Below are 19419 nucleotides of genomic sequence, written 5' to 3'. Positions count from 1 at the left end.
CTTCTTCTCTGCTAGAGTTGTATAAACTTTTCCCACTCCACCCTATTTGCTTCAGGAAGAAGGCATACCAGAACCTTCTCCATGTCATTACCAGTAAGCAGTCCCTTTTCCTATCCATCTACTCATTCATTCATTCATTCATTGTTAATTTATTCCTTCACACATTCATTTTAATCACTATTTGTTCATCACCAACCTATGGACCAACGTGTTCTGAATAAAAATTTCAGTTAGACCCTAACCCCACACTCATGGCTTTTAGTGTAGTTGTGGAGAAAAGTCAGTCAACAATTACTATATCATGTGATAAATAGAATAAGTGACATGTGTAAAGGTGCCAAATGATCTAAATTAGACTCTAGTGAGGAGAGACAAACATTGTTTTAAGCACTTGCTTTATGTTGTGCGCCAGCAGGTTTTTATGTGATTAGTTGGTTTGAGTGTATATGCAAGATATCCTGATATCAGCCAGTAAAGGAAAATTGCTTTTTGAGATAACTGGGAATTTCAAACTGGTCAGTGAGACATTTCTGCCATTTTAAAATTACATTGTAGATGCGGACAACATCTCAACCTCAACCTATTCGCGAACATAATCATTTCAAATTCAGTGAGTTTTTCCAATTTTTTTTCTTTTGGTCCATGTGGAAAAAAGTATGAAACTAGGATAGCAGTAATGTGTTTTCTTTTTATCTTTGAAGCTATTTCTAAATTTTATGCATGCCACCCTTTTCAACAGTCTACCTCTCCAATGTATTGCTTTTAGAAACACTTTAGGTTTTAGCTAAATTTTGCCTTTCCCTGTTTATAATATTCTATTTTATTTATACTCTATCTTATTCCAGAAAAAAATGAAAAGTAGTTCGGAAGGATGTGTAAAATAAAAGGGGAGGTCATAAATTTAAGTTAGAAGCAATAAAGTGTTGCAATAGTCTATATACTTGGTTTCAAGCAGGCTTCCTCATTCTTAGAACTATGTACATTTACAGCCCTAGGAGCATTTATTGTAGGTCCGGTTCTGTGCATTTTAGGATGTTTAACAGCATTTCTGACCTCTATGTACGAGATGCCAGTAGTACCCTCCTAGTCATGGCAACAAAAATATATCCAGATATTTTCATATGTCCCTTGCAGGGGGAGGCAAAATTTGGGATGAGGTAGGTAGAAATCAAAGAGTGTTGATTTATTTTGACATACCAAATTTAAATCCAAAAAAGATATCAAATGGATAGGTGGATTGAATCTGTGTTCAAAGGAGAATTTTTTACAGTAGAGTAGATGAGAACAGCTATGGAGAGTGTAGATAGAGAAGTAAGCAGGGGTCTTGAGACCAAGCTCTGGGATTGGTTAGAGGCAAATGGAGCAGTGAAGAAGGCTGGGCAAGAAGAAATCAAGGAGACTGTGGTATGATGGAAACCAAGAGAGGAAAGTATGTCAAGGAGGAGTATTCACTTGTGTTAAATGCTCCAAAGACATTCAATAAGAAATGTTAGCTATTGTTTTATTATAAATAACTGAAATTATTTTTAGCTGTCAAAAAATTAGGTCCAAAAGCAAATAAAGACAGTAATAGAGGCATAAAATAGGCTATGAAATGAATTTAAAATGCTAAAATTTGCAAGTACCAAAGACCTAAACCTTTGCTCTGGGTGTGCTGCAAATCTTGGCTTTCTACATTCTAAAAGCTTTTATAAAAAGCAATGTTAGTCATTTCAATATTTGCAGTGACCATAAAGTAAAAACCTACAGTGTCAGTGGTCCCAAGACCACACCCAATTTAGATGATCTGCTAGCAGAACTCACAGTAAAATTTATTATTAAAGCGACAGGCTCCAAGCAAAATCAGCAAAGGGAAAAGGCATGTGGGGTAAAGTCCAGAGGAAACCAGGCACCGCTCTCCCAGTGGAGTCACGCGGGACCCTCAGTTCCTGTAGCAGTGAGTTATGATGGTGCACGTGAGACGTTGTCTGCCAGGGAAGCTCATTAGAGACTCGGTGCCCAGGGCTGTACTGGGGGCTGATCATGTAGGCACCGTCTGCCTGGCACATATCAAAACTTCAGACTCACAGAAGGAAAGCAGGGTTAGCATAAACTGCACTGTTCGTGGTGAGCCACTTTCATTAGGATGAGAGTGGCGGGGATCCTCCTCACATCTGCGTTCCCAGATGCCGGCTGTGGACAAACCTTGCAAGCAGGCCTTTCTAAGCCATCTTAGGCCTGCGATGTTAACATTTTTTTTTAATGCACAGGCCAAGCCCAGGAAAAATGCAAATATTGCTGGCACTAAGACTAAATCAGAATTTCTCTGGAATGCGCATTTGATTAATAAACTGTTTCCAACATATTCTAAATCATTTGGATAGCTAGTAAGCTAAAATTTTTGTTTCTGTGTATTGGGAGGAAGTCTAGCATATAATAAAATAATCATATACTGCAGTGTCTGACAAACCTGGCCTCTAGTCTTGGCTTGGCTACTTGTTATCTCTCTATACTTCCATTTCTGGTGATAAAACCTACCATTTTGAAGATCAGTGACAAATATATGCAATACCTAAAATAGTGACTGGCAGATAATATACATTCAACAATAGTGGCAGCATTGGTATTGGTGTTAATAATTGCAGTAATAGTTGTTTTATTACTGTCTTTCTTCAGTCAGACTCGCCATTACTTTTCTTGGATTAATCGGTTGTAATATCCACCCTCCTGTATTTTCAGCTAAATGGCTTTCAGTTTTTCAATTAAAATTTCAGTTGAACAGTATCAGAGGCATTTTAATAAAAAATTTTACTAAGCTTGATTAGTTGATGAGAAGTAAATTGCTCATTTTTGATTACCACATTAACTCTTTCTGGCCGTTAGGGTACCATTTAGTAAATTACCTCTTTTAGTATAGTACTCAAAATGTTACCCAAGTGACCAGAAAGAGTTAATAATGCACCAACAGGCTGAGCAGTTTACTACGATCTTACTATTAGATCAGTCTCATTATATTAAATGTTTCTCTTCCTATAATTGTCATTTTCCTTGCAAAAATGAAATATTAGATACTGTTATTTATTTTTAATAGACCTTCTAAGCTCAATGAAAAGTATGCTGAGTTCACTCACATGTTTTCTAAGGGGATTTAAGGTATCGGTGTTCGCTATATAATATAGAAAATAAAATCTGAGGGGGATAATAAGTGCATCTTATGTGGTGCATAAGAAGGGCATTATTTCCCAAGAGTACAAGTAATTCCCTGATTATGATCTGAGTACTAGGGAGTCATATTAATATGCCTCCCTAAGTGCTTGAGCACTAAAGAGAATTATGTCTCATGGTGTTGTAGCAGGTAAACTTTCATGTGGGCAGGAATCTTGCCTTTTATAATGTATACAGTATCCGTCCTCCCATGGATGTGTTTTTACTGCTAATTCTAATACAGCTTTTAATTATTCAGGAATGACCCTTACTTTCTTACAAATTGAAGCCTGCAATCAAATTAAAATTACTTCCCTAATTCAAATATTTTTCCAGGTTGCCTAGGAAAATCATTGCCACTGTCTTGGAAAGAATACTTGACTCCTGAAGTACTAGTTGTCGCAAAATAAAAGGTTGTCTTTTCATTGATGCCATATAGTCTGATAATCTGTGAGCCACTTAAGTGTTTACTGAGTTGTCACTGAATGTAACATTACGTTAAATGCTTTGAGGGATACAAAGCTAATATATGACTGGCTTGCTCAGTCTTTTATTCAGTAGACACTTGCTGAGAGAGTTGTGTGCTTTGTACTTGAAGAATAAAAGATGTCAAAGAACTTGGAATCCATTTGGGGAGATGACTAATGACATCAGAGTATAGTACCATAGCATCTATGAAAGTATGATCACAAGAATATGCCCGTCTATTTAGGGATCAGAGAGGGAGACCTAACCCAACTTGGAAGAAGTCATGGAGATTTACCTCCAGAAGATAAAGTGGAGATGAATCTCACAGGATAAATAGGAATCATCTAAGAAAACAGGCAGGTATTTCTACCAGAGAGACCAATATAAAGGCACAAAGTTGAGAAAAAGGATGAGGTATAGAAGGCAAGTGCTACAATAGTTTCTTATTGTTGATCTCAAATGTAAAGCAGAAAGCACAGCTGGGTAAATAGGAGCCCTCAAATCAGGGATATGCCATGGTTTAAATTTTCTGAGTTTTTAAGTCTCATTAGAAAAAAGAAAGTAATGTGGGTATATAATGGACACAGTAAACACTTGCTCACTGGAGTTCATTATTTTATACATTCTTCCACAAAACCCATGAACGAGGTAGTATTATTTCCCTCATTTTATAGATGAAAATCTTGTTGTTTAGAAATATTAAGTACATTACCCAAGGATGCAGAGAAAAACAATGGAGATAGAATTCAAACCTACAGCGTTTCAGAACACAAACTTTCAGAGAGATTAAGCCACTTGCCCGGGATTATATCATAAGTGGCTGAGCAGGGATTCAATTCAATCTTATTTCCATGTATGAGGACAGTATTGAAAGTAGGTTCAATTTAAGTGGAAGGCAGGCAGGGAACAGTAAAAGCTCAGAGTAGGCCTGGGCTGTTGGAGAAGGACAGTGTGCACCTTGAGGACAGAGAGAGTAAGCACACATGCCCGCTGACACCATGTGACATCAGTGGAATTACTAAGAATACCATCTTTCACTCTCAAAAGCTGTCCAGTTTGGACAATAAATTATATGGTCCCCTAGGTATGGAGCATTATACAAAGTACTGGGTGCAACAGGGGTACAATTGGGGGAGCACTCAGACATGTTGATTTGAAAAGTGAGACCATATTATGTTTTCTAGTTGTAATTGATTTACTGAAAATGAAGACAATCACTGACTTCACAATGGTACATTCTTAGACATGTGCCACATCACAAAATGGATCATTTTTCCTCATATACCGTGTAGCCCCTGGGATAACCATATTATTCACTTGTCAAAACAAGGTGAAATTTAGTGGACGATTTTTGTTTATAAAGCAAACTTTTTTGATACGTCGACAGAGTTCGGACTGCTCTGCCATGGTGACTTACTCCCTCTTCCTCACATTAGCCCAGTGCAGAGATTTAGCCTTTTAATATATATATATACATATATATTTGGACAGGTAGCATGCACTATAATAGGAAAACAGCCACCAAGCTGTAAATTTTCTGTGGATTATTAGCTCTGCCTCAGGAAATCCTGTAGAGAGTTTCCAATAGAAAATCTTTCACCTTTCTTCTGGAAAATAAATTATCAGTGAGACTGGGTACTTATTTTCAAACTCTGTCCCTCCTATATGTATTTTGGTGAATTTTGATACATTTGCCCTGAAATTCTTGTTGGTATTTCTATTTAAAAGAAGAACTATTGCGATGATTGTATTCTTCTCATAGACTCTATAGCAAAGGCAGAATACTTTTTAGGCCAGGATTGGGCAGAGGAGAGAATTCTGTCTCACTTCCACAATATCCCAAGTGACTGTTATTTATTGTTAGTGCAGTTTTATTTTGTTATACCAAAAATGTCTTCATATATACAAGCCAAAGATTTATGCTTATACATCTTCTACATTTTTTCATAAAGAACTTTTATCGTAATAGCATTTAATTCATAATGAATTAGGATATACATTATTATATGTTAATAGTAGCTACCTTTCAGAATTAGAGAATTAAGCGAGTAAAGATATGTTGATATGTGTGAAATATTTAAAACAGTGGCTGACACACAATAACTACTGTAAAGTATTTGTTATTATCTATTTTTCTAAATTAGCATATTGGCCTCAACAAGGAGGAATTCTGTCCAATATGTAGGAACTCCCAATGGGAACTGAGATAAATGCCATAAACAAACATGGTGTATTCTAATTGACATTCTATTTGCACAGGTTACTATATTGTTTGATTATTATTGCTGCTGCTGCTTTAATTTTGTATTGACAGCAAGTCTTTCTTCTGAGTAGAGCAAGTTTGTAACTTGTAATTATGTTAGGGCAACCAGTGTCAACTGGCACTGTCCGGGGAAAATCTGTTGAGGTTTGTAAGCCTTTCTTATAAAATTAACATCCAAATAGCTTCTCAAGTGTTTCTTCCATTGGTGTGGCCTTGTTCTAGCAGTAGGACTGCAAGACCATTGAATAGGAATGTCACAGCTAATGCCTTTACTGGGCATCTGAGCGAAATAGCTGCCAATAGGCATGCCATGCTTTTTAGCTCCAGTGAAACTCCAGTTAGAAATCTTGAGAGGTTTCTTAGTGGCTGATGACAGCTCACAAGTGGGTCAGAACATCACATCCTGGCTGCCAGGAAAAGTACACACTTTTTCTTTGTCTTTCCTTCTGCCAAGAAAAAAAACACTGACTTGCTGACAAAAATAAGCAGAAGTGACTGCTGCTCATCTTCAGGCCAGACTCCCATGTTTTCCTGCTTTGATGGCTCAGAAGAACCCTGGGTGTACATAAATATTGCATGTTGTTTTAGGCTTCGTTCCTCAGCATGGAGCCTGTTTCTGCTAGCTCATGGTGAAAATTTCTGTGAAGTCACTAGTTCTTATCCCAAATCCATGAAAGTTTCATCTGTTGCCTCTCCTGGCATCAGAAAGCTTAGGTTTAACTCATGTAACTATTAGATATTTCATTTGTTTGTCAGGTGGAATATCTTACTTTTTCACTGTATGTCAGGGAGCCTGTTTTTCCTCTTATGTGTTTGCTTTTTTTGCATTTGGTGATTATTCATTAAAAGCCTGACAGCTGGCAAGGTTTCAATATACCAAGTACTTTGAAGGAGTATCCAGAAGAATAAAAGACATAAATACAGTTAACTGTGTATTTCAGTTAGGAAGAAATAAGGATTATAAGAAAGTGCAGTATGGATAAAGTGTTAGGAAGCTCTGATACTTATCTGCCATTTCTTGACTCTAAGAATAACTCGTGTAGTTTCTAGACTTTCTTCTGTTTCATCCTTTTTGCGTTCTCTCAGCATCCTGTGAAACTCTTACATAAATCAAAGTGTGGTGGTTTCCTAAATCAGTTTTCAAAAAGACTAGCTCATGCACTTAGTTCGTCATGAACCAAAGTCTGTAATTGCAGGATATAAATTCTCACTTTATAAATATCCTTAGTTATCTTTCTCTTCTTTGTAAGATCTCTCTCGTCTAGTTCGATCTTCTAATTACGTACTTTGAGGTCTTTTACCAGTTGTTTGCACCAGCTACTTTATCTTTCTGTTTCATGGTCCATTGCTCCCTAAACCAAATTCTCAACTTCAGTCAAATAAACTATTTATTTACCATTCCGGACTCAGGCAGTTTGCTTTCTATTTCTTGGCCTCTGCACTTGCAAACCCTTTCTACTTGCATGTAGGATGCCCTCCTTTCTTCTCACCATGAAAGCATTTTTGTGCCTTTGTTCAAAACGTTTCTTCTCTGTGATACTGTCTCTGCATAATCACATTGCATTTAGTAATTATACATTTTCCATGTGTGTTTAATTATGTAGCCAAGACCAGTTACGTCATTTTGTATTGCGTGTCTATACTATGGATATGTTTGTGTACCAGTCTCTGTTATGTTGATTGCTGTAGCATCTTAAGTTCCCTAGTACCCAGTGTAGTGTTCTGTGAATGTGCAGTGCAAACTGAAATATATTTATTTATCTACTGAAGATAGTTGACTCATCTTGCTGCTCACTGACTACTATTTTTGGGAGTGCATTGTTTGTCATCTTCCCAATGATTTAACTATTTTTCATTAAATGAGGCTTTTTAAGCACTTTCCATTGGCTTTAGGATGTTATTTTCGAACAATAATACAAATACTGGTAATGCCTGACAGTTGAATGCTTGAATATAGGAATTAATTTTGTCCGGTGTAAACTTTTAAATAGTATTTTTTTAAGTTCTTTGAAAAGCAGACAGGTAGATGCGTATCTCTTATTTAGCAGATGAAAGCAATAGACTACAATGGGCAGAAATATAGCTATTTTTCCAAAAGCGTGCAGGAAGAGTTGGATGAAACACTTTCATTAGCAATATTTATGGAATACCTAGAGGCACAAGGCATTTTGCTAAATGCTGAGAATACAAGAGTAAGCAAATCCAGATAAGGGTCCCATACCTTGGGGAGTTTATAATCTCACAGGGCACGTTAATGAAATGATCACACAAATAAATGTCAAGTCACCACTGAGATGGGGCTTACACAAGGCATTGTTACTTAAGCATAGATTTGAAGGGTGAGTGGGACATACCTGGGAACAGAGGAGGAGTGCAAAGAAGGGAATTACAGGTAAGCGGTGGAGTATATGCAGAAGGGAGCATGACATGTTTCAGGAATTGAGAGCAGATAATTGTTGCTGGAAAAGAGAGGTAAGGAGCATAATGCAAAGGTAAGCTGTGTGCCAGGATTGGAATCTTTTTAACTAAAAAGCAGTAAAGAATGCTAGAGGTTAGAAGGATGTAACCAGATTGGTATTTTGCGGTACTACTTTGATTATAATATCTTAGAACAAGATAGGAGGCTGCAAAGAGTTGGTTGCGGAGTTGAAGAGAAGTAGGTGGGTGTTGGAAGATATTTATGAGAAGATAATAATATACATTGAGTATAAGAGTGGGGAAGGGAGGCTTCCAAGAAGACACCACATTTGTGATTTGCATGAAAGGATGGTGCCATTTTCTGAAATGGGGTGTACTAAAAAAGAACCAGGTTTGAGGGCTGAGAGAAGATCATTAGTCCTGTTTTGAACATACTGAGTTTGAGGCGTTCTGCAGCATCCAAGTGGAGATAGCAAGTAAGCAGTTAGATGTATGACTGAGGAGCTCAAGGGAAATGTCAGGATTATGGATATAAATTCTAAAGCGATCATTATATAGGTGATAATTGAAGCTGTGGGTGTAGATGAGATCGCTTCAGAAAAAAGCATAGAGTGAGAAGAGAGCCCTGAGTGATTCTATATTTTAATGGCTCAGTAAAGAGGCAAGAGCCCACAAAATGGACTTGAGAAGGTACAACCAGAAAGGCAAGGAGGAAACACTGAGAGATGAAGAAGGTGGTGTCCCAGAAAGCAAGAAAAAAGAGCGTTTCAAGGAGGACATAACCAAGAAAAAAGAGCGTTTCAAGGAGGACATAAGGGTAGAAAGCTATATCAAGATGTCAAGAAAGAGGAAAAATTAAAAATATCTACTTGATTTATTTACATGGAGACTACTGATCTCTCTAGAGAGATCATCAATATTTCTCTAGAGGCTGGGAATGGAAGCCAGTGCAGAATGGATCAGGGGGTGCGTGGCAGATGAGGGAATGGAGACAGTGAGAATGGAAAACTCTTTCCAGAACTTTGATTATGAATAGGGAAGAGAGGAATAATGTGGTAGCTGCATGTGAGGTCCAGGGAATATTTTAATTTTTTTTTTTAAGATTATAGAGAATTGAGTGTGCTCAGGTGCTATTCAGAAGAAGTGGAGAGGAAGATAGTGGATGTGGAAACCAAGTTTGTGATTATCAACAGCAGTGAAGATCATTCAAATGATATGAAATTTTCTTATAGTATTAAAATCTCTCCTGTAAGCACAACTCTTAACTAAATTCATTCATTCATTAAACAAATACTGACAGAGTCCCTTTGACATGTCATGTGCTGTTCTAGGTTCTGGGAATATAGTTACAAATATTTACTGAGATAGAGAAGATTTGGTGTAGGTGGGATTGGGTTTGGGGGAAAATCAGGAGGTTGGTTTGGCCATATTAAGTTTGAGTTGTCTTCCAGACCTCCATGGGTAGATGTCAGGGCAACAGGGGAGAAGTCACTGTGGACTGTGGCAGCCGTAAGGCAGAGACTTAGTCTCTTCACTGCTGTGTCCCCAAGTTCTAGAACATGGTAGGTACGCAGTCAATATTCAAAGAATGAATGAGTGAATAAGATTTTATCTAATAAGTATGTAACCTTTAAGCATGAATTCATAAAACCAAAAATATAAAAAAATAAGGAAAACAGTAGTGAAGGAATTTGAAGAAATAATAGAGAAATTGTTCAGTCCTAAAATTCTTATTAAAGGACCTATACCTATAATTAGGCCAAAACTTCATTTTAGACACTATTTTATTTATTTTGTTTTATGAAAATGTTATGGATTTATTTTAGGTATTATTTATTCCCCATCATACTGTGCAAAAATTCTCCCCTTAAAATTGATAAAGGGATATGTTGCTCCCTAGGTGCCCACCAGTAGAATCCCAAGATGGGGATGACGTAGAACACTTTCAACAATGTTCACGAAATAATTTAGCAGAATCATATGTTCAGACCATGGATCCATGCTGTGTTGAAGAATTGAGGGCTAGTTTATTTAAATGAAATTTTAAAACAAATCAAATTATAAACATCTCAGGATAATCATTGCACAACATTTAATTTGCATCCTGATTCATTGTTGCATCTTGGTAGTTTAGAAGATAGCAGTGGCTCTGTTTTTCTAACTTCAAAATATTTCTCTTACTTTTGGAAATCTTTGTTGGACTATATACTATATATAAAATGTTACACGATTTGAGCACTGTTCATAATACTCTTAGAGAAATCATCTTAATTGATTTTTTTATGGGACAGGAGTAGAAGCACAATGAAGGATAAGAAAGAGTAAATCTAAGGTTGATGAGAAAGTCTGATATGAACCTAAACCTTTGTAACCTTAGCGCTACTTGTAGCTTTTGTTTGTTCTACCTTCTGACCTCTGGCTTTTCCTCCATATGTTTTTAGGAAGCCATGGGGGTTTGGGGGAAAGAGGGACTAAAATCTGAGATGTTGTATAGAACAGGAGGAAAATGGTAATAGAGTATTTGTTTCCACCAAGAAAAATTTCACTTGAAAAAAATATATCCAGTGATCCCACATCTCTCACCAGGGAATGAGAAAACAAAGCTGATAGAACTGCATCAGCAGGATTTATTGAGCACCTACCTCATGCCAGGAACCGGACTAGGAGTTGGGATATCCTGGTGAATAAAAAAGATATGTATGTATACGTATATAGCTCCTGCTCTCATAGAACTTAATAATTTTGCAAAAAGCCATGAAGAGGAACTGTATATGCTAACATAGCTCATAACAGAAGGAACTAACCTAGTTTGGTGGATCAGAGAGGATTTCCCTGAGGAGTCAGTGTTTTGCTGACATCTGAAAGATATATAGATCATTTCAGGCAGAGAGCATCGTAGTAAGGTTAATATTTACTGAACACTTACTGTGTGCCTAGCACACATCTAAAGACTTTCATTGTATTAATGCGGTAGGTTCCATTACTAATCCATTTTACAAATGAGAAAACGAAAACCAAGAGAGTTTAAATAACGTGTTCAAATCAAACAGTTGGTAAATGGTTCCCAGGATTCTAACCCAGGAAGTCTGACTGCACAGCTTAAATTCTTAACCTCTGTTATGGTCTCCAAAAAGCATGGCGTTTTGAAATTCTGAGGAACATCTAACATGACTTAACTGGGCAAGTGCAAGCTGGAGGACGCCAATGAGCAATATCACGTGCTGTCTTGTGGATTAGCAATTTTGGATTTTATCCTAAAAGCCATAGAAAGTAATTCAAAGTTTTAAATGATGCATGTGTGTGTGTGTGTGTGTGTGCGCATAGAAAAAGAAATATTTTTAGACTTCCTTCATTTCCTTAAAACCTCAAAATAGAGAGCAGAATGTTAGGAAATCTGTCATTTGTGCACACAATTATCTTTAAAAAACAAAATCATCCAACGATATACAGAATTAACTTTTTTTTCTTAATATAGGGCGGTATAAATATTTCAGTCATTCTGTTGGTCAAAGGAAAAAAGGTTAGACAAAAGCTAACTTTTCTTAAACCCATGCTGTTTTCCAGGGATTTTCCCAGTGCCTTAACATACTTTATCTTGTGTAATCCATGTTGTGAAGAGTAAGCTGTATTTTTGTACTAGAGAGTACATGACTAGCAATTCGGTGTCTAATGTGAGGAAGGGGATTAGAAAACAGATTTCAATTGCTGAAAGCCTACAAGCTCAAATAGAGAAATCTGGTTTTAAGGAACACTGATAAGCTATCATTAATACAAACAGTAACAGCATCCACAAATAGTAACTCCATTTATTGAGGACTTCCTTGGTTTGAGGGTATGACACTGCAACCACAACCAAACATTTTATAACAAAGTCTCCTCCTGTTTTTGTAAAAGTGAGTGTTTATTATGTACCACATCCTGCTAAGATCTTTCCGTTCTGTTCTTGCTATAAGATAATGTGTGTTGGAACTTTTATCTGTGGAAATTCTTTGAGGCCTGGCTGTAGGTAGATTCCTCAGCAGAGGAGCTGCTTTCGTTTCTGCCTGGCACCTGAGGCATCTGGTACACCTTAATTCCTCAGCTGAAGGTTTGCAGACCCCGGTGATGTAAATTTGGTGGGCAAACCCATTGGAGGGCTTCCTCATCATTATAAATTCTCAAAGGATGTGGTTTCCTTTCTCCACCTAGAGCCAAGGTCAAGACGGGCAAGTTTTTCCATGTTACTCCATACAAGGTAGGTTTATTATACTTCCCCTGACACTGGGAGTTAGTTCCCTGGGAGCCCCACTTTAAGGAAGGGTTCCTTATTAATCTCTCTGCTTTCAAAGGGACGGCCCCAGGCTTCATCCTCACTCCAAGGGTTCCATGTACTCTTTTATGTTGAAGCTCAAGGTCAAGTTTTTGGTTCACCTAGTTTTTGACCTCTTAGTATTCGTTACTTTCTTACAAACTCAGTGATACAGGTTTAAAAAAATGATTTTAAAATATTTTTTTAATCCTGAGTTTTTATTTAATGTTAGTCAGGGTCCCTAATTTGCCATCTTGCTATAAATGAAAGTTATAACTTTTGCCTGTGCATTAGGCTGTTGAATCCTCACAGCAACTCTGGTGCTGGATGTGAAGAACACCAGGCTTACAGAGGCTCGTATGACTCATCTAAGGTCATACAGCCAGTGAGAATTTCAAATAGTGTTTGATCCCAGCAGTCTAACTTTAGAAACCCTACCAAAAGTCGGTGACACACCATCGATGTCAGTGTCAATTCCTAAATGAATCTAGTTCATACTTGGCCTGTTACATTCCTACTAGAAGGAACAAAACACACCAGTAATGAATAAATAAATGGATGGATGGACAGATAAATGGATGGATAGATGGAAGAAAAAAGAAGTATCTCAACGTACAGACCAGGAGAAGAAATAGTCAGCAATACAAAGCATAAACTAACAGAGCATTATTTATTTAAACAAGTTCAATAGGGAGAAGAGGAAAGGTTCTATGTCAGGAGGTTCATGCAGTTATTCCAATGCATCTGGTAGGGTCAGTGTTTCTATTTGGAGGTTACATGTATCTTCAAAAAGTTTAGTTTTATTCCCTTGTAGTTAGTATATGTTAATTTTATAAGTAAAGGATATTATAATAAGGGGCGGGGAGGCGCACCAGCATTCCAATTCTAATACCCTCTAACCTCAGGTTAGCAAGGCCTCATTTAGCCTCTGTTCCCTCATCCTTAAAAACAAAAGATTCTTACAGTCTCATCTCTTCCCCCCCATAAAACATAAAAAACTGAGCTAGATAGAACTTGTGCTATATAATATATAATACTGTTGATGCATGCTTTTTTGGTGGTACTCCCATCTATAGGAAGGATAATATTCCAGTTAAATATATTTTATTTTGGTATTTATCAGCTATTCTATGTTAAATGCTGTATATACTGTCACTAAAGGGTAATAAGATAGGAATCATTCATTCTTTCTTTCTTTCTTTTTCTTTTTTTCTCCTGGAGGCAGGATCTCACTCTGTTGCCTAGGCTGTAGTGCAGTGGCATCATCATAGCTGACTAAGCCTTGAACTCCTGGCTTCAAGCCATCCTACTGCTTTGGCCTCCCCGTGTGTTGGGATTACAGGTGTGAGCCACTGTGCCTGGCCAGGAATCTTTATAAAAGTAGTTTTCTTCATGATAGCTTATTTTATGCTTTGGAATACCAACTCAGATAATTTAATCAATTTAATCCTTCTGGCTGTGCAGGGTGGCTCACACCTGTAATCCAGCACTCTGGAAGGCCAAGGCAGGAGGATCACTTGAGCCCAGGAGTTCAAGACCAGCCTGAGCAACATAGCAAGACCTATGTCTCTACAAGAAGTAGAATAATTAGTGCTTGTCGTCTCAGCTACTCAAGAGGCAGAGGCAGGAGGATAACTTGAGCCCAGGAGTTAGAGGCAGCAGTGAGCTGTGATCACATCATTGTAGTCCACCCTGGGCTACAAAGTGAAACTGTGTCTCGGGGGGGGGGGGGGGGGGGGAATTAACCCTTCTAAATTAAATGTGAGAAGGAGATTGCCTTTTATCTTTGTATTTAAGAACCAAAATATCACGTGATGCCTTTTGCTTAAGGAAGTGAGAATATTTCAAAAACTTAGATAAAGGGAAAAGTAATATACTGTCAACTTTACTCTGAATATTTTGCTGACACTTAAGTAAATCAATGAGGTATCAGATTTCAATTTATATTTAATAAGTAGGTTAACATAACTAATAACAAATACTGTATTCAGAAAGTTACATACAGGTAAGTTCTTAGTAGCTTATGCAAAAAGGAGAGCAACACCCCTTTCTCCATTTGGAATGCTGCCCCACCCTATCCTGGTTTTCTTCTTTCAATTTCTACTCTTGAACTTTCAAGTTCTAGCTCAGCCTCTCCCTGTGAGGCGTTTTCCCAGGTTTCTCCAGCACAGCACTGGATTTTAAATAGACAACCTCTCCTCCACTATATCCCTCTCATCTTTCCCTTTCTTCTTTTCACTCCACTACCAAATACAAGTCATGTCACTCATCTTCTCCATACCCCTCACCTTTGCAAGAAATACAGGGATTAATGGAGAGGAGGAGACATTCTTTTAAGAAAAGAAGCTGTGTGTTAGCTTGACACACCACTAGTTTGTGAAAGTCAGGAACTTGGAGTCAAATATATGCCCTCCACTGTTAAGGACAGTGTCTTTCACTTAATACATGATTAGCCTTCATCTGAGTGAATTTGAGCAAATCTCAAACACCTCTTGGCATCAGTTCTCTCACCTGAATAAGAGTTGGGGTTATCTAACATGGCCTTGTGGTGAGGCTCAAATTAAGTAAGCAAATGATTCTATAAGTGGTATATAAATAAAAGTCATCATCCTATTCTTGTTCTTTACAGTTTTTTTGGTTTTACATGAGATGTTTTTTTAAATAAAAAAATGATCAAATTGGGGAGGGGCAGAGTTGGGGTAGATCAGGAGCTCTCAGCCAGCACAGCGGAACCATTAACAGTAGATGCGGAAAATGTACATGCAAGATCTCTTTTAACTAAGTTCTCCTCAGGGATTCAGTTTTACTCCACATCTCTGAGGAGATAAAAAGTAATAGAAAGTTGCTGCTCCTGATCAAAGAGTAGTGGTTTTTAGTGAAGATGATTTCTAAGATGCCATTCACTTCTACATTTACAAAGCTTTGATTCTATCATATGATTAAAATAAAATTGAGAGAAAAAAGTTCAACAACAAAAAAAACTAATATATTTATTTGATGTGCCTGTGCTTTGCATGGAAATACTTCTTTTTGGTTTATAAGAATTCATTAGTAGGCCGGGTGTGTAGCTCAAGTCTATAATCCTAGCAGTCTGGGAGGCCAAGGTGGAAGGATTGTTTGAGTTCAGGAGTTTGAGACCAGCGTGAGCAAGAGTGAAACCCCGTCTCTATTAAAAATAGAAAAATTAGCCAGGCCTCATGGCACACACCAATAGTCCCAGCTGGTTGGAAGGCTGAGGCAGGAGGATCCCTTAACCCCAGGAGTTTGAGGTTGCAGTGAGATATAGCCACTGTACTCTACCCTGGGTGATGGAGAGACTCTGTCTCAAAAAAAAAAAAAAGAAAGCACTAGTAGGTGCCTATTTTTGGATAGATATGTCAACAAACTGTTGTCAGCACCTCCATAATATATTTCAAATCTATTCACTTGTTTTCAGCCCCTACTACAACCACCCAGGTCTAAACCACTCACCATGATCTCTTGCCTAGACCTCTACAATTGCCTTCAGGGTTAGTTTCTAGCAGCCAGAGTATCTTTTAAATCAAAAGCCAATTCTCAGTTCCTTTGCCTCCCTTTCCAGTCTTGCTTTGTTCTAAGTTTACCCCTGCCCTCTGGACTTCTCTTGGTTTTAAAAACTTGCCAAGGTCCCTCTCCCCAGTGGTGTTACCCAATAGCTTCCTTCTTCCTGGGAGATCCCGCCCCTCTCCCTTGCTATGTATGGCAATCCCTCTTGCTCCATCTTTATTTATTTATTGAATGTTACAGATTTATTTATTATTATTGTTATTAAGTGCTAGCTTAATGCTGCAGAAAATTTCATTCGCTATTGACAACCTGCTCTCTCCCCTGTTCCCACCCAAATTCTTGGTCAAGAGCTTTTCAAGTACAGACATGCTTTTCTCTCTTCTACATAAAACTTTATGAAATGAAGGCAAAAGATTGTGCATAACTTGCTGGACGTTGTTGCCCAGGGCTCTGGAGACGCTGGCTGCCAAGTTCCCTTCACTGTCCAGGCCCTGAGAGACTCTTGTTCAGTAAGCTATCGCTTCCCAAAGCAAGTCCACCACTTGCTGGGCTTATCATTCTGAGGGTCAAAAACTTTCTCGCAAAGGCTAAGTCCAGTCTCTTGCTTTAGCTGTTGTAAGCAGGTTCTCATCACTTTATCTTCCTGTTTGTTTGCAGGTTTGCATAAATTGCATCAAGTGGAAAACTGGGCTCTCCAGGAATGGGAAAATTAGTGATTCCCAGTGTATATATTTCTTTCTTGCCTTGGCTTTTGGAATTGAGCTTTTGGAGTTTCTTTAGACACTCAGAAACGTAGAGAGTTACATATATCAAGGTCCTATCGCTTCATTCTTAATTTCATAGTTTTTGAAGAAGACATTGGCCTTGAAGTAATAGAGGGCTTCATCTACAATATCTATCTTTGGTCTCTCTTGGGGCACGTCCTTGGAACTGACTTATGATGAGTAACAGTGCTATATTTCCAGTTTCCAAAGAGTTTGGTGTCAGGGTCCATGAAGGAAGAGAAGTGAGCCGGTACCATGGTGGTACCTGGGTTTTAACCCAGCTAAGCAGGATCAAGTTAGTTGCTCTGTCTGTAGATCTCAGCTTAGTATCAGCTCCACAGAGAAACCTTCCCTCAATAACCCTAAGTAGGGCCCACCATTTTCACTTTGTTTCTCTGTCCAGTTTGCTTCTTGTCATAGCAGTTATATTCATTTTTTATTTGTTTATTTCCTTTTTATTATTTGTTTTTCTTTATAGAAAAATCAAAAGGTTGCTAGCAGGATCCATGTCTGTTGTATTTACTGCTGCACCAACCCAGGCACACAGAGAGTGCTTTACAAATACTGGTGGAGTCCTTGAATGAATTTGACATTTACCTTCTGATCTTGGGTTCTGCTTCAATTAATTAAAAGGAGTTTGATTCTCTGAAAACCCACACTATCCAAGCAACTAAAATTGTCTGGAAATGTTGAAAGAAATAGAGAAGCCTACCAGAGATTTAATTTGCTCACAGATGATCCTGAAAATGGATGAGTTACTAAGGGCCACTTAAAAGAATGTTCAAGAGTTATATGGGATTTTGTTTTTGTTTTTGTTTTTTGAGACAGAGTTTCACTCTGTCACTCAGACTAGAATGCAGTAGACTGATCATAGCTCACCATAGCCACAAACTCCTGGCATCAAGCAATCCTCCTACCACAGCCTCTCTAGTGCCTGGGGCTATAGATGTGGTGGCCACACCACCACACCCAGATAATTTTTTTAATTTTTGTAAAGACAGGGTCTCACTGTGTTGCTTAGGCTGGTCTTGAACTCCTGTGCTCAAGCAGTCCTCCATCCTTAGCCTCCCAAAGTGCTGGGATTACAGGCGTGACCCGATGTACCCAGCTGACTAAGTCTTTAATTGATGGTTTGCAACATGTTTGTGTTTGTAGAATCTAATCCGTATGATCCCTGCTGAATTAATCCTGTGTTAGTTTTCTAAATCTTGAATATGCATATTTTCCCGCAATAAATATCTCCTCTTCCATTTCTTGATGTACCTCATATGATTAATTCTCCTGAGCAAGCACGGATCTTGACCTGTGGCTACCCACATCTGCCTGTTTGTTTAATAGAACAGAGAATTATAGTAAAACAGAGGAATGGTACATGTGTTTGTGTTTGCTTTGCAAACACTTCTCTCCTCTTGGTCCAGAACACACTGCAAGCTCTTAATTTTAGATTTTCTTGGATTTGTTGGAAATAGAATGTAGAGTGCAATGTTTTATGATCTATTTCCAAACTGTATCATGGTTACTATTTTTCATTGTGCTTTTTAGCTATTTGATAAATTGTTTATATACTATCAAGAATATGAATTCATTATTATTAAGTGGGTTTTTTTTTGTTGTCTTTTGTTTTTTGTTTTTGAGACAGAGTCTCACTTTGTTGCCCAGGCTAGAGTAAGTGCCATGACATCAGCCTAGCTCACAGTTTGACTAAACTTTCCATTTTTCGCATCATGTAAGCAACCTCAAACTCCTGAGCTCAAGCGATCCTTCTGCCTCAGCCTCCTGAGTAGCTGGGCCTACAGGCATGCGCCACCATGCCCGGCTAATTTTTTCTACATATATTAGTTGGCCAATTAATTTCTTTCTATTTATAGTAGAGACGGGGTCTTGTTCTTGCTCAGGCTGGTTTTGAACTCCTGACCTCAAGCAGTCTGCCTGCCTCAGCCTCCCAGAGTGCTAGGATTACAGGCGTGAGTCACCACGCCTGGCCACTATTAAATGCTAATGAATAAAATTCTTTCAAAATAAAATAGCAACCCCGTACACTTTCCCTTGTATAATGTCCTAACATATATTTTAATTTTTTAATTGTTTTCCCCCTAGTTTCTTTCATCTCAGTTTCTTCATCTGGTCCATCAGTTATTGAACATATACATTCTCTTCTGCCCTGATCCAATATCCATGACAACCAGAGATGGTTCCTAAGTGCTGATTTCATCCAGGCTGTTTTGGTGGCAGATACTAAGTACACTGTCATCCCCTCTCTGGTGTGTGGTGTTACAGTTTCCATTTGAGTCCCATTCCATGGAATGAAGATGACAGCTTTCAGCTTTCACAGTTTGACTAAACTTTCCATTTTTCGCATCATGTAAGGAACCAAAAGCAGATTTTAAACTTGCTACTTGATCACCCTTTAAAATTTCCCAGTAATGTTTTATAATGATAGGTATTAAGGCATGGAGAAGAAATAAAGGCTTTACAGTAGCCACATAAATGGTTTTGTCTTTCTAACACAA

General features: G+C 38.0%; 1 protein-coding gene and 1 pseudogene across 9 annotated transcripts in view; one reads left to right on the top strand and one right to left on the bottom strand.

Annotated features, from left to right (window-relative positions):
* Positions 1-19419, top strand: part of TENM3 (teneurin transmembrane protein 3) — a 2406934-nt gene that overhangs the window by 2153590 nt on the left and 233925 nt on the right. The window lies entirely within an intron of this gene.
* LOC142876374 (actin-related protein 2/3 complex subunit 3 pseudogene) lies at positions 16623-17157 on the bottom strand (annotated as a pseudogene).

This window comes from Microcebus murinus, chromosome 15 (genome assembly GCF_040939455.1).
Source record: "Microcebus murinus isolate Inina chromosome 15, M.murinus_Inina_mat1.0, whole genome shotgun sequence".
Taxonomy (NCBI): domain Eukaryota; kingdom Metazoa; phylum Chordata; class Mammalia; order Primates; family Cheirogaleidae; genus Microcebus; species Microcebus murinus.
Note: the sequence above shows the minus strand (reverse complement) of the source record. Positions and strands in the feature narration are given on the sequence as shown.